Below are 15539 nucleotides of genomic sequence, written 5' to 3'. Positions count from 1 at the left end.
TGTTCTTTTTGTATGTGGGAAGGGAGGCATGACGGCACAAGATGTAGTGGAATGTAGGTCACGATTTGTTTTTGCAGTAGATGGAAGCGCTAACATCTTTCTCAGGATCTGCGGTTTGGATGAGACACTTCAGGGGGTCCCAGCGCTGTACCTGTGTTCCCTGTCATACTCACAGAGGCGCACTCAGGCAATGCAAAGTCATTCCCACACCACACAACACAGCATGCTACTACCAACTCAGTCTCAGTTTATCAGTTTTGGGTTATTTCTGGTCTGGCAGACTGGCACAGTGGTGGCACAACTACCTTTTGATGCAGTAAACAAGTTCATTTTTTGTACATCCTGAGAATTTCTGCAGGAATGGTCACACAAAAACTAAATAAGATAGTCACTAACAGTTTACAGTTAGTGATTCAAAAGATTTCCCTGTGTCACTGAGATTCAATGATGAGTCATAATTAAATGTGATTACTTGGTTAGTGTTTACGTGTGGAGTTATGTATACTATGTAAAATAAATGCTTAGGATTCACACTGTGCTATAAGCTTCAGTAAACCACATTGGCAGTGATTAGTCACCTCTCTAGCCATAGCTGCCCTGGTGCTGACTGAGAGGTGGCTGTCAAACTACCCCAACAACATCTCCGACCACTACCAATCACTCACAACACATTCACAGCTGTCCAAGAACAGACCTGAGCAACTGTCAAAGCGTCCTCCAGAAGGTGAGTTGATGATGGACCATCAGAACCTTTGGCATGTATATACCCCACATGGGACATATGGACTTGTATGAATTTCTGTAACTACAGCAATGTATTACTGGAAGCTACAAGCTTTATCCCAAACAAATAAATCGCAGCAACACATACTTCTAAATTTGTACAGATCAATCACAGTCAGTCTTGCCTCCAACTATAGACATGTATTGACAGATTATGTCCAATTATTAATCTGTCAAAACACTTATTTGTATTTGACACTGGTTTTATCCCCGATGTAAATGCCCTTCCTGAAGCAACTTCCTACATTGCAGGTGAACAGTTTTTTTTCTAACCTGTGTGACATCCAGTGCACAGTACTAGATATCTTAATATAGACTTGTTACAATAGCATTATTAGTCCATGGCCTCTGATATGAAAGAGAACATATCATCATTTGAATTCAATAATTTGCGTTGAAAACTTCAGACTAGTTCAACAGCAGTGACCTCTCTGACCTGCTGGGTAATGCTCACTTGTTTGTGAGGACTGGTTAACCTTGGTCCTATGACAAATCTTGTCAGCGTGCCTCTTGTTTTGTCCATTTAACTGCTCACACAGTTTAGACACATGAGGTCCAGCATTATAGTAAAACATCCCATATATTTTCCCCTATATTTTATCTGCCAAAAGAGGGCGCAATTTGGAAACAGTCTCATTTCTTTAGAACAGTCTTTCAAAGCCATATTGAGATTGTTTTAGAGATGCATATCATACAGTCATAGGTTATTTTTAATTCTTTATTTTAATTTAATGCATAAAGTGTGTATGTTCGTTGGAAACAGATGCATAGTCTGTTGTTATGTTTTTTGTTTTGTTTTTTTTGCTCTGCGTGTTCTTCACATCTGGAAAGCCTTTTGCCCTCGAGCTTATAAGCTAATAACTGCACATATTTACTTGTTTCCACGCAAAATGTATTTTTTTAACCTATTTTAATGAAAGGGGGAGAGTTGTGTCTGGGACTTTAACATTTTTGTAGTACCCTTATCTAATTTATAGGGGAAAAAATCACAGTACTTTAATACATTAATTTGCTCATCTAATCTCCTGGCGTGCTTGTCTTTATATTTTAGAGCAGTTTAAATGCATGACACGACACTGGCAGTCCACTATTTCCACCATCTGTTTTGGAAAACATTTAGAGCACTTTTATTTGACCTGACTGCATCAATTTGTAAATGTAAAAGAGGCTGGAAACCAAACAAGCTTAGAACATACTCTCTGAGGGCAAAAACTACTGGTCTTATGAATAAAAGTACATTTTAGTGATGCCAGGTGTGGAGTTACGCACAGAGCTGAAAGAGCGCCTGCTTGGTTGGGGGTAAGGTTGAGGGGCTGAGGTCTCTCCCCTGGTTTCTGTCAGAGCTCCTTCGGTGCTCACTTGTTTTTGGATGTCCTTGCGGGCCTCGTGGGACATTACGGCGTATATGTGACCACTCAAGTGTAGGCCCCGTGCGTCCTTGTGGATTCAATTGTGTGTGTGAGCGCGCGACCCGGGTGTGTTGCAGGCCTGTCCAGAGTGGTGCGCTCAGCAGTCGAGCTTGGCTGCACACTAACGCGATGTGACAGCCCAGAAATACCAGCACGGACCACGCTTTTCGCCCACCCACCATCTCGCATACACACTGCACGGGCATCTCCAGCTACCGCTCCCCTCCACCCCATTGGCTGCCTCTCTCAGTCATTCTCCATCTTCTGCTCGGAGACAGGGCCATAAGCTCTCCTCTACTTCCATGTTGTATCGCAGATGAACTTAAAATCCCTCACCCAGCGATCTGAACATGCATGAGTGAGTGACGCGGTATCAAATGTATTACGCAATGTCCAAATGTTACGCAACACGGTATTTTCGAGTACTCATTCGCCCAGTTATCGCCCCTACTTCCTCTAAGTACTTCCGGTATTTCATGTTGCTGATGGTTGACTTCCCCAAAGATGAATCAAGGTGACATTCCCAGTAGGTGAAGAGGCATTTGACATTTACCGCTTTCACAGTTTGAACCTTGACCTCTACAGCTTCACAGTATGAGCGCAGGATGACAGTGCGAGAAGATATTGTGAAGAAAATGTTATCATTTTTAACTAAAACACATACTCACACATTTTAAAGTGTAAGTAAAACAGGTGTCTGCCATACTGCATTTTGGGTTTATTTAAAAAGGAAATTGATCAGTTCCTGAACATTGCTTGGAGAGATCTTAAATTTATTTATTTATTTTTTTTCTGCATTACAGTTTTCTTATTTTGATAATAGATTTTTTTTCTATTCTCTGGGAGACTGTTGCATGAGGCCCTATGTATCACTGAGCTTCAAATATCTAAGAATGCTCAGTTTGCACGTTGAGTAGAATACACAAAATAATATAATGCCACTGCTATCACTTCCTAAAACAAGAATAGGACAGAGTAATATTTATGTGTCTTACGGATAATGTTGTGTGCAAATTGAACATCACCTTTACTTTATTATTATGGGGTGAAAGCTGAGCCTTGCAGCAGTGATGCAAACCTCCTCTGCTCCAGATTTACAATAGTATAAGTTACACAGCTGTTGAGCCCTGAAGGCATCCATCTTGAATCTTCTTCCCTGGCTTGTGGATAATGCGTGGGGGTGTGAGCAACTGAATTTTTGGCTTCCTTCCAGTCCAGTGGGCATGAAGCAGGCCTTGGTAGCTCCTGGGATTTCCCTTTTTACAACAAACCTCCATGCCTCCTATTAAAGGAACCACATCAGACTATTTTCTGATTTATCATGCTGTTTCCTCATCAAAAACATACCTGAAGTTGTGTGTTGTTTCATTCATACACTTAACACACAAATCCTGCATATTTAGAGTTCTTCTCTCAAACTTAAAACATTCTGTTCTACCTTGTGATGTCATGTTGTAATATAAAAAGTGCTCCACTACATACAACTTCACTAGAATCATTTAGTTAATTACAGCCCTGGAATTGCCTATCTCTATTAAACAAAAGGGGAAAAAAAATGCTGTTAACTTGAAAACTACAGCTACATGACATTGCAAGGTGCAAAAGAGAATTCTGATCTTCGGAGATGTAGACAGAATAATAACGCAGGACTACTAAAACATGTGCGAATGAAGCAACACACAAATCCAGGTCTGTTTTTGAGGAGATAACACCATTCTAACATGGCAAAACGCTCACTAAAGTGAATTTTGTTTAATATAAGATCTTTAACCAAAGGGAGGAGAGATAATTGTTAACTGGACAAACATACAAAAGGCTTGCAGACTGGAAATGAATCAGGAAGTAAGAGGAAGACATAAATGATAGAGAGAAAGAGGAGGAGAGAGCTGCACTGCTATAAAACATAAAAATACCATAATGTAGCCCCCTTCTGCTCCATTGCATCTGCCTCACATTCCTCCTGCAGCGCCCGCCGGAACGTGTGTTGCCAAATACACAGTGCGGTGATAGATGTTTATGAGCTAATGTCAATTTTCTTGTGTGAATTTACTGTCAGCGGATGATGAATGCGCTCAATATCACTGGTTATTTATCTCATATATTCTCCAGCCTGCTTCTACACACACAGCAGAGTCGTTACCCACGTATGCCAATAGGTGGGGACATTGCCAAGCTTGTATGCAGGTCACTTAGTAGTTGATGACATTGAAAAGGCTTTGTAAAAAATGTAATCCTGAAACGTTAACATAGCGGTGTCAGTGTAAAAGTGACATACAAGGGTGATCTTTGTGTGCGCATGCGTTGCCTCAATACAGACATACTTTGAGGGCATGTGTGCAGATGACATAGACCATACGTTTATTCCAGATGACAGCGGGTGACAGTTGAAGGACATTTCACGTTCGCTCCGTCATCTCACCTTTCTATTTCACCTTTGTACGAGTGTGCGCGTACTTGCGAGGGGCCTGTCCTTGTCCCGGGCGCGCTCCTGTAAGTGACCCACATCAATTCAAGAGGCCTCTGCCCTTTTCCTGAGGCTGGCCGGGAAATGTGATGTGACATGCGGGATGAGCAGGACAGGGCAGGGTGAGGGGGGAGGGGGGTGGAAAGGGAGAGAGGTGAGGTTAGGTAAATTCAGAGGACGTTTCAACACAGTCTGGAACATGCACAAAGTCAATCTGTACAGCTCCGTCTCTGGGACTTTGGCAAGCTTAGATATTATTGAATGTGTAATGTATGCTTCCCATTGACATGTGCTCAGTTGTTGTGGTGCATACAAAAAAGGAACAAGACCATGTTTTAAAGAAGTAAATCATTCCCAATTCCCCATTCCCAACTGAAATACTTTGATGTTGTATTAATTTCCCCACAAATATAGGTTACTATAATATTAGCATTCACAGAAGAATAATGAGCAACTGAGGTGAAGCTACTTCCAGTTTAAACGGTGTGGCTTTATCAGAGAAAGGTCATCATAAGCTAAAACCAAACACTGGACGTCTGGATAAATATTGCATGTGAAGTTTCCTCGTTGCGTACAGTCCATTGGGTACAGTGCTAATAGATCCGTGGGTACAGTCCTGTCCGTGCGGCCCATGAAATGTGTCACATACACACGATTCTTCTTCACAGTACGGCCCTCATGAAGACTTTATGGTAATGTGCTGCAAGTTTAAAAATATGACGCTACAGTTGTAATTCTGTCTTTTGTCAAATGCTAATTTACAGATTTCTTACCGCAAATATCGTGTTGATTAGTTCGTGTTAGCATGAAGCCGCCATGCCTTTAACACGACTTAGCCCCAACCCTGTCCTGTGTAAATGGATGTAAGTAAGACAGTTAAAATCCCTTTATTTGTTATTTTGCTGTCCTGTCCAATAGCAACTAAAAGCTTTAGGCCTATAATGTAGGTCAAAATATATTCTTGCAGTCCAAAGGATGTCCTCGGAACATGTTAATTCCTTCTGTACAAGGCTCTCTAATCGTGTAATTGGTGTGCAGATACTCCTGGGTGTAAGAATATACTTTTGTGTGGAAGAAGAGAAATAGGTTGACAGCGGGAGAAATGAGGGAGGTAAAATCTATTAGTGTGACAGACCTCTGAGTCCCTGAGAGAAACCTCCAGGGACATGCTCCTCCAGGGAGACACTTTAAAGCTTAAAGCTGCAGCCAGGACAAAATGTACAGGAGACACATGTTGTGCAGTATTATGCAGTGGAGTTACAGCATTGCAACACACAGTGGGTACACCTCTTAATCTGTGCCACTGGCTGTGGAGATAGGGTGACCAGACATCTCTATTTATACAGGACAGTCCCAGTTTTAAGCCCTTTGTCCCCAGATTTGTCCAAAACCATTGATTTGTTTTATACAATCTGGTGTATAAATTTTATACAAGAAATATCCAAGGTGTCCATATTTTTGGCAAATTTTCTTACCAACAGTAAAGGACGCAATATATTGTCATTTGTTTAGGTAAATACAGAAAACAGTGCTTGAAAATGACCGTAAGGCAAAAAATGTTCTCCGGTGCACTGGCAAACCCTGAGATTATATACTGTCCCACAAATGAAATGAGAATGGACAGTGGTCTTTTCACAATTTTATTTATATAAACCATCCCAAAAATCTGCTCACCCTACGTGCATATGTAGTGCATCTAACAATGTTCATAAATAGAGACTGATAATTCTATATATGTATATGTTCTTCCCTCCCCCAGTGCCTTTATGAGTGCAACCAAGATCAGCGCTCCATATGTATGTCAGCCCCGATCACTCAAGAGAGCAGAAGAACGCAGGGGAGGGGAGGGTCTATGGGCTTGCCTTACACTGCTTTTACTCATGACTTAACATCTCAGTTTAAAAAAAAAAATCTTAAATTGGTGAGTCAAGCTTGCATAGAAATATTCTTTTGGTTTCTCATGAGATTGTAATTTTTTATTGCTAACTTTTCCCCTTTACTCTCCCCTGTATTTGTTTTTCCTTCTTGACATATATTTGTCATTCACACTCATTTCTCTTTGCATACGCTCTAGCTCCCTGTGCTGCCCCTCCCATGTGTACTTTGACACCCAAATCCTGCTTGGAGTGGCACGGTGGGCCAGCCCCCAGTCCATGATGTCCTAGACCTTAGTCATGTGACGCTGACCTGCATGTTTTACAAGACTGCAGCCAAGCAAAGGAGGGCCTCTGTGGAGAAAAGCCCAGCACTCACCAATGACAGGAAACTAAGGCGACACAAGGAGCAGAGGTTTGTAGTGTGTGAGTGAAGGGGGCAGGAAGCAATATTTCATGGGATGGACTACAATAAAAGTTCTCAAACAGGTCTCGTTGTTGTCCGTCTGCAATGGAAAAAATCTGTGATCAAAGAAAAGTTGGATTTTTTTTCCACCTGGCCTGATGTGAGATTTCTCAGCCCCTATTGACATGCTTAGAACTCTGGCCTTAATCTACTTTCCCCTCTCTGTGCATTAAATCTCCAGCATCTGAGACTCCCCTCTTCTCCTCATCTCTCTGGTTTATTCCCCAAAGACTTGACCTTCCCCATCTCTCTGCTCTTTAGAGTTGTAAGTCTGCTCTCGCTTGCTCTGCAGCCATAATCTATGGCTGGAGCTGCAGACGTATCCTGTTGCTCTATCCCAGCCTCCCACGCACATTTGCTTTTGTGCACACACGCAAAATCATAAGTGAAAGATGGCCCTGGATACATAGAGGCTCGGACAGCACTGAAAACACACACACGCTGATACACACTAGTGTGTCATTCCTGGGAGATTTTGGCCCATTAAATTAGAGCAGCCCAGTCCAGTCTCTCAGATCGCTGCCGTTCCCCCCTCTTTGTTCCCCAAATCAGGAACAGCTGTGCTCCTCCACAGTTGTAAGTCACTCACTCAGTGGAAATTTAAAAGCCATTAACTGCGCCCCTCACTGCTACCCCACCCCAGTGTGTGTTTGAGGATCTGTCCCGCTTATCTCCTTCTGCCCACAAACTTCTAGAAGTGCGCTTGTATGTACATGTTGAAATTCCAAATACCCCCTTGTTCCATATGTTTCACATAGGGCTGAGTATTGCCAAGTACCTCACATTACAATACATACTAGACAAATTATTCCCAAGAAGTCTGTCACGATATATCGCCTTATCAGTATTTTGAGTTCAGGTCTGTGCGACTTAACAAAAAAAAAAGTTAATTTCCTAAATGATTAAATAAAAGAATTTTTAAAAGTTATCTTTTGAACATAAAACATATAGAGCTGTAATAATGTATATTAAAAATATATAGTCAGAACCACATGCTTATACTGAGAACTGGCTCTAGACCTCATTAATTCATTTCAATTCAAATTTAATTACGGTAATTGGAAGCCCTAGTTTCACAAACAAATCAGCAATCAAGTTTACACTTACTAAGTTTACAGTTGGTCTTTTACTCTGCTTCCACTGAGTGATAGAATAGAATGGATTCTCTACTAGCTGATCCTTTTTTCACCTGGTTAGTGGACTTGTGTCAGCATTTTCCCAAGAGTTAACAGGAAGATTAGGAGAAAATAGAAAACATGTAGTATGTAAGTTTAGCCATTTGCTTGTATGTTACCTGAGTGCTGGGGTAGGTAAGTTTTCAGTATTTTTATTGTGTGTATATTTGGCTTACTGGGCTAAAGCTCTAAGTAATCTCTGTATAATGCAAACATACAATGGTCGCTGTATAAATGCTACAGGTTAGTGGTACAATTCCCTGACTCATGCAGTTGAGATCTGAGGGTACATGTTTGATGCAAGACTTATTGGTTTGCAGTGTTCCTGCCGTGAGGAGCTAAGGCGGGTCACATGAGGTCATGTTGTCTTTGAGCGTGGAACAACAAAAACAAGGTCTCGCTGAAATAGCTCCCTGCTTGTCCACTTTCTTGGCTTAGGCTGCGTATTACCGCGCCAGGAAAGAACAACAAGCCTCCAGCCCTTCATAAGCGACTGGTTCGAGCTCACTCTGCAGAACAGGCCCCAGCTGCATGCAATGAACACACAGTCTGCAGATGTTTGTAGAGGGCAAACATAAAGACAAGCCGACGAGGAGATAAAGTAAAGGGAGGTGACTATGACAAGCACAGTGAACAATCGGATGCCAAATGTCAAGTCTATGCTTCTTTTCTGCTGTTATTCTTCAGTCTCCTCCTCCTCCTCCCGCCCTTCTCTATCTCCTGTGGAGATCTCTCATTTCCTGCAGGCCCAATGTTGATTTCATACTGGAGCTCAGGGCTTAGAGCTGGAGTCTGGGAGATGGAGAGAGGAACACTGGGGAGGTGGATTGTGGGGTTTTTGGGGCTGTGCCAAAAGCAACTTTCACCTCCACTTTTCTCAACTGTTCCACAGTAATGTGAAAAATACGAGTGTGCCTGTAGACTTTTTTCATGTCCTACACACCTCAGAAAGACCACAGAACAACCGCAGTCCTCCATAAGCCCACCTAAAGACTTTTAATATATGCTCAAATCCAACAGCTGGACAAGCCTTCTTCTCTACTCACAGCCAGTGCTGTTTACTTTGACTGGAGTCACATTGAAAATTGAAAGTAAACAAAGTGGAGCAGGTCCAGTGTGTCTTGTTGCTGTGTCATTGTGGCGTTTTATGAGTGCAAGCAGCAGGACAGCGGTTTACACTGCGTGGACATGTGCTATAACACAGGGTTTATTTGAACAGGCCCGTTTATGTTAGAGATTCTGTCCAACACCAGCACACAGCGTCTGCTAAAGGAAAGCTAGCTTTATTTGCCTTTCAATCTGAGGTCTTCCTTTTGCTTTGGAGATAATGGAGCTTTGCTCATGTAATAATCACACTCACCTTTCTATGCCAGTCACAATTAGACACATCATCTAAAATGTAACATTTACTTCAGAGATAGTTACGATTATCAACATGCCTTATAACACTGTAGTGTCCTCTTTAGACTGATGCTGGGAAGGGGGGACTCGCTGATATACATAGACAATAATAAAATATGAATTTTCAAACCTGTCAGTGACTAGCCATGTCAGTGCATATTTGTTCCTAATTGTAGAATGTCAAAAAATAAACTAAATAGATACATAGCCAGGGCATCCATTTAGAAGCTGTCAGGGGCTGCGTGCAGCCTATCATCAGAAGTCAGGGCTGCACATAGTCGACTCAGCCTCAACAGTTTTTAAAGTTTATCAGAAAATAACTACTAATTCAATCTACTGCATTCTGTTTGAGTATACATTTAGGGCCGGATTCAGGATTTGGGACAACAGCTTAGATTTTGGGTCTGTACCGAATTTTTCGGGACGTCTGGACACCCCAGGTACCAATTGTGTGTGTTTTGTGTTTTATGTATCACTCCCCAAGATATTCTAAACCTGAATTACACTTTTTTAAACCAAAGGCATATTATAACACTTTGATATGTGTGTGGCACATGGGAAATTTGTGCTGTTGACTTCCTTTCTCTCTGTGTTGGCGCATACGAGACCTTCTAGACATGAACAGCTGCAGCCCACAGCTTTCACTTCCCCTTCTATGAAACCACACATGTATCTGTTACCACAACAAGTTCCCTAAACATTGCCTGTGATGCCCCCTGTGTTTTGTAGTGCTTCACATGCATAACGGCAGTACAGGTTCAGTTCAGGTAAGCAATCAATTATTTTCCAAAAACTAGTAATTGAATAGTAATTGAGACCTATTACAAGGTTTGCTCACTTTGACAGATATTGTAAGAGATTTCTCACCAGATTGAATTTGAGGCGGTGCCATGAACTGTCACTTCCTGCCACATGCTTGGTAGTAACCTTTTATATGCAAAGCCACACACCCATGTCTTTTTGTCATGGCCCCAAAAACACACACACAGCCCAAAATGAATAGCATTGCGTGACTGGGGGTTCACACCTCTCTTTCTCTCTTTCACTCAACGAAAGCTTGACAAAAAGGCCCATCACCCACAGTAATGTGAGATCTGTGTGTTCTCGCTACAGTGTGCGCAAGGGTGTTCAGTGTCTGCGTGGGCTCCAGACGCACTCTGCCCTGGTTTGGCCTCTCGCTTTGGCATTTACACACGTCCTATATACTAGGCATGCACCAAAATAGAAGTGTCCTCTCACACACCTACGCCAAGTTTGTTAGCATATAGACACCTCTTTTTACATAGGGCTCCAATACACACCTACACAGTGGTACAGCAGTGTCAAAACCACTTGGTAATTTGTGAATGAACTTGATTACACATTAGGTTTACTATATTTTTGTTGCAGACATCTTTTGATGAATCCTGTGAAGCACTTTGTGATTATATGTCTGTGAAAAATGCTGTAGAAATAAAGTGTACCTAGGTTCATGTAACATTACAACATTCTATAGTCCCTATAGTTTATAATTGCACTTGAGGACAGGTCAGTTTTCTGTGGTGAAATTTTCTGTTTAACTGTCATATTGCAGGACCTATCAACATGAAACAGGAACTGGCTCAAAGTTCAACATCTTCTCTGTCAGCATAAACAGACAAAAATGAAAGTGGTACCATTATTTAACCCTGTAGCGGTGATTGTTGTCAGTTGGAAGGACTTTAAACTATAAGATGAATATATGTAGTCAATCCCAAACAAATAATGATGCGGTTTAACATTTTTGGATTATACATTTGGATATTTCCTTCAAAAACTGTGTATCTGTCATAGAGTTACACTGGCCCCTGCCCCATTAAATTCTGGAGCGTGAATGCAAGATATGGCTGGTCTTTGCCTTCTGGGATTTAGGTTAAAACTATGTGAACATTGTGAACAATAGGGTGGTCTTATTTTCTGCACTAGACTGTAAAGGTTGATTAGTAAAATTAAAAAAACTGAAAATAACACTAAATGTCGAAGGACATTTAAGGGCCATTATTAGGCCCATTATTAGGCAATTTTCTGATCTATGTTATAGTATTGTTTCCTCATCACATACATTCCTGGAGTTGTGTTTTGTTTCATTCATACATTATTTAGGCTGAGTTCTTCTCTCAAACAGAAAACTCTCTCATGATATGATGTGGTAATAAAGGAAGTGTTCCACTGTGTTTTTTAAACTGCACACACACCTTCAGTAGAATCATTTGGATGATTTCAGCTCTGGGAGTGACGATCTCTCCTGAACTAAAGGTAAACTGTTGCTGTTAACTTGAAAACTATGATGGTATAGAGCATTTAGAGACGTAGGCAGACCAACACAGGATTACGCAAACGTGTGACTGAAACAAAACACAACTCTGGGTATGTGTTTGAGAAGATAACATTCTAACATGACTTAAAGCTGACAAGAGTAAATTTTGCTTAATATAGGAGCTTTAAGCCATTGCTCTGCTCAACCATCCCGTCATCTTGATGTATTGCACCTCTGCCAGTGGGTTGAATGGGCTGGGTTCCGTGATGGGCCAGGTGGTTAATTGAGCTGTTCTCGGGGCAGTGCGTGACAGTGTGCCATCCTGTGCCAAGGAGCGGGCTTTCCCAGAGAGGGCTAATGGATGGTGATTGAGTCCCCAAAACGTGTATCAAATCGCCCTGTCTCCCTGCTATTAATTGGACCGATGATAGGACGTCCCAGACAAATTAGTCACTCCTTTTAAAATAGAAACACAAGTTAAGTGGTCATTTGTCAGTAAGATGACTCACACAATGGCTGTTTGTTCTGAAATCCAATGCCAATGCAAAATTAGAACAAAACTGTAAGCTTTAAATAATAATTTGTCTCTCTTTATATAGTGATTCTACTCTCATTGGGCACTCAAATAAATATTTTAGACCATGTTTAAGTGCATATATATATATATATATATATATATATATATATATATATATATATATATATATATATATATTTCTACCATGTTTTTCACCCTCATGTCAGTTCTCTATAAATATACAAAAACATAATAAAACTAAAATGCACATGGCAACTTGACAAATCTGATGTAATGTGCAGTAGTTTCATTAGCGGGATGCACGCTAAAAAAGTTGTTTTCAGTAAATATAGCATTTTCAAAACAATGAAAGGTATCATGGTGACCTAAATATGTTATGTATTTAGCAATTAACACCCCATAGAAATAAAATGTCCTCTCTTGCATTTTGCGGAAGCTGTATCAATATTTAATGTAATAATAGATTTTATAGTGTATTTAGTTTTATTTTAGAAATAAGTTGTGCATATTTGAACTTTTTAAAGTCAGTTTTCACGTCCACATTGGGTTTAGTATGTGCAGCTGGGCATATGTGTGAATGCATGATCGTAATGTCCTCACTCATGTTGGCATTTAAGGTTCATCGGGCTTCAGAAAGCAAAGGTTATAGTGCCCTACTGCACTGTTGTTGGATCAGCCAATATTGTCTTTTTTGTAATGCTTACCCTTTCAGTTCATTTTTTTTCTCTTTTGTCTTCTTGGCCTTATTGAACTAAGTCTAATATTTCTTCCTCTTCCACTAAAGCAGCAGATCAGTTTCATAAGTTTTGTAACAGGATCATTGTGAGCTCTGGTGACACACGCTACAAGTACAGACATTTGAAACATTCATATATCAAAACAGCAATTTCCTGCATACTTTGAGTGTGTGCGTTTCTTTTTTCTCTTTCTGGGGGCTGCTGTGGAGGAGTGGCGCAGCTGAAGCTAGAGGGGATTCGCCGGCTGTGAGAGATCAGTTACAGGATTGTAAACATGGAGGGGACCCCCACCAACCAAGCACTCGCACACAACTACACACACACAGACACACATAGACACACACATAGACACACACACACATATGTGGCAGAAGTGCCTCTTTTGAAATGGGCCAGGCAAAATGGGCGCCCCCCCCCCCATTGCCCCCCCCCCCCCCCCCCCCCCTTTCCTCTTCGTGTTTCCTGTTGAGCTGGCTAGACTCCTTTGACAGATTTACAACTCTGGGGTCAAAGTTTTCCGACGGCAGCAGATAAATCTTACACCCGCTCCCCCTCCAAAAACCTCCTCCCGCTTCTCCCTCACCTGATAAAAAGACATGCAGTACCCCCCCCCCTTAGCCTGCGCCCCCTCAGCCTGCACCCCACATCCTTTCATGTGTAATGTGCGTCTTTTCCCCCATAAAGAAAAGCTGGGCCTGTGCGTGTACACTGCCACAGTGCAGGGGATGGAGCGTGTGCATGCTCCAAAGCGCCCGGCCGTTTTGTGGTTGAAAGGAAGAATGCAGGACATTGTTCTTAAACCATAAAAGCAGGCTAGTTGTGTTCCAAGTGTGTTTTTTTTCTCCCAGGTCTGGCATGAGTTTCCCCGTCTTCTTTTTTCTACATCTGATTTTTATGTTTTGGTCCCTGTGTGACACTCATGGCTCTGCTTTCTTCTTCTCCTCCTCCTCCCCCAGACAGATAAGAGAAACAGGAGAGTGCTTCATTCCACTAGCATGCCATCATTTGTATATACTTATATTCTGCAACTCAACACGAGATTACTATTCTGTTACTGTCTATCAGATATACATGGTTGTAGTGTTCTGCAAGACTAAGTCAAGTAACCTGATACACCTAATTAAAATATGACATTAACCATTAAAATTGATGATAAATTAATTTGATGAAGGATAAAATGTATTGATTATATTGGATGTTATAGCATCCTTCCTATGTTATTTTTCTCTATTGTAACTGACCTTTTCAGACAACTTTGTAATAACCTTTTTTTAATACACCTTAAGCTAGTGATATGCCATCTACGGCATCTTTCCTGTGAGTATTCAGGGTCGTATATTGCGATGGCGGTTTGAATGCTGAGTCTCTTTGCTGGCCTTGGCATAGCCTTCCTCTGAGTTAACCGACATCTTTTACACTGAAGGCCTTCAGAGCTCCTGCTGTTTTATTGAGTAAGCAGAGAACCATCTTGCGTTTTTTTCTCCAACCTTGTAAATCAGCATTGATTTTCAACTAATTTGAACCTTACAGTAATATCATATTCTTTATAGCCCACAACAACAACCCTCTGATAAACACACACATTCTTCCTATGTGCTGGATCAATAGACATGATTGATTTGGCGGTCGGTTGGCAGCCCTTGCTGATCAATGTTAGGCCGGCTGATAGCTGAAACCGTACATCACTGTCATTCACAATGTGTGTCGAAATAAGTATGAGTGAGTCCTCTATCTCTTCTATCATATTTGATGGATAGGGGGTGTTTTCAGTGCAGCACATTAGCGTGGCCTTCCGGCGATGCTTGGTGAAGGACAGAAATGTAGTCTTAAACAGGTTACAGTGTATTATTCTTCGCTAACATACATCAACTTTAGCTCCAAAAAGGGTTACTTGTTTTTTATTTTCAAAATAATGTTGCCCAGAAAAAAGCAGACAGTTTCTGTTGGAGCTCACATATTGCAGTTAGTACACATGGCAGCCCGCTCTATGGTATTCAAGATTTGTTATTAATATGTATACTTTCATGGAATATAATTTCATTTCATTCATGTAGCACTTGCAAAACTACGGACGTCATCAAAGATTCTTTTATAGAATATAGGCATTAAACACTTCTTGTGCCTTTACGAATGTTAGCACAATTCCATACAATTTGGACTTCCAACTCTGTATATGCTGTCGGCTTCACAGAAGGTGCAGCTTTTGTATCATTTGCAGGAGGCAATGTTTGCTTGTGAATCAAAATATTAACTCTACCTGTTAGTCACAGCCTGAAAAAACAACAGCACAGTGTGTGTGGTTATGGAATCCCACATGGATCCAGGAGTTGAATTCAATTATGAATCCAGATCCAAGAGGTCAATAAAGAAACATAAGAGTTCATTTTGATGCAGTCTCTTGTTAATTGATCATTAAT

Source organism: Boleophthalmus pectinirostris, unplaced genomic scaffold (assembly GCF_026225935.1).
Source record: "Boleophthalmus pectinirostris isolate CB_2022bp ecotype Guang Dong unplaced genomic scaffold, ASM2622593v1 HiC_scaffold_14, whole genome shotgun sequence".
Lineage (NCBI taxonomy): Eukaryota > Metazoa > Chordata > Actinopteri > Gobiiformes > Gobiidae > Boleophthalmus > Boleophthalmus pectinirostris.
This window is presented reverse-complemented; position numbering follows the sequence as displayed.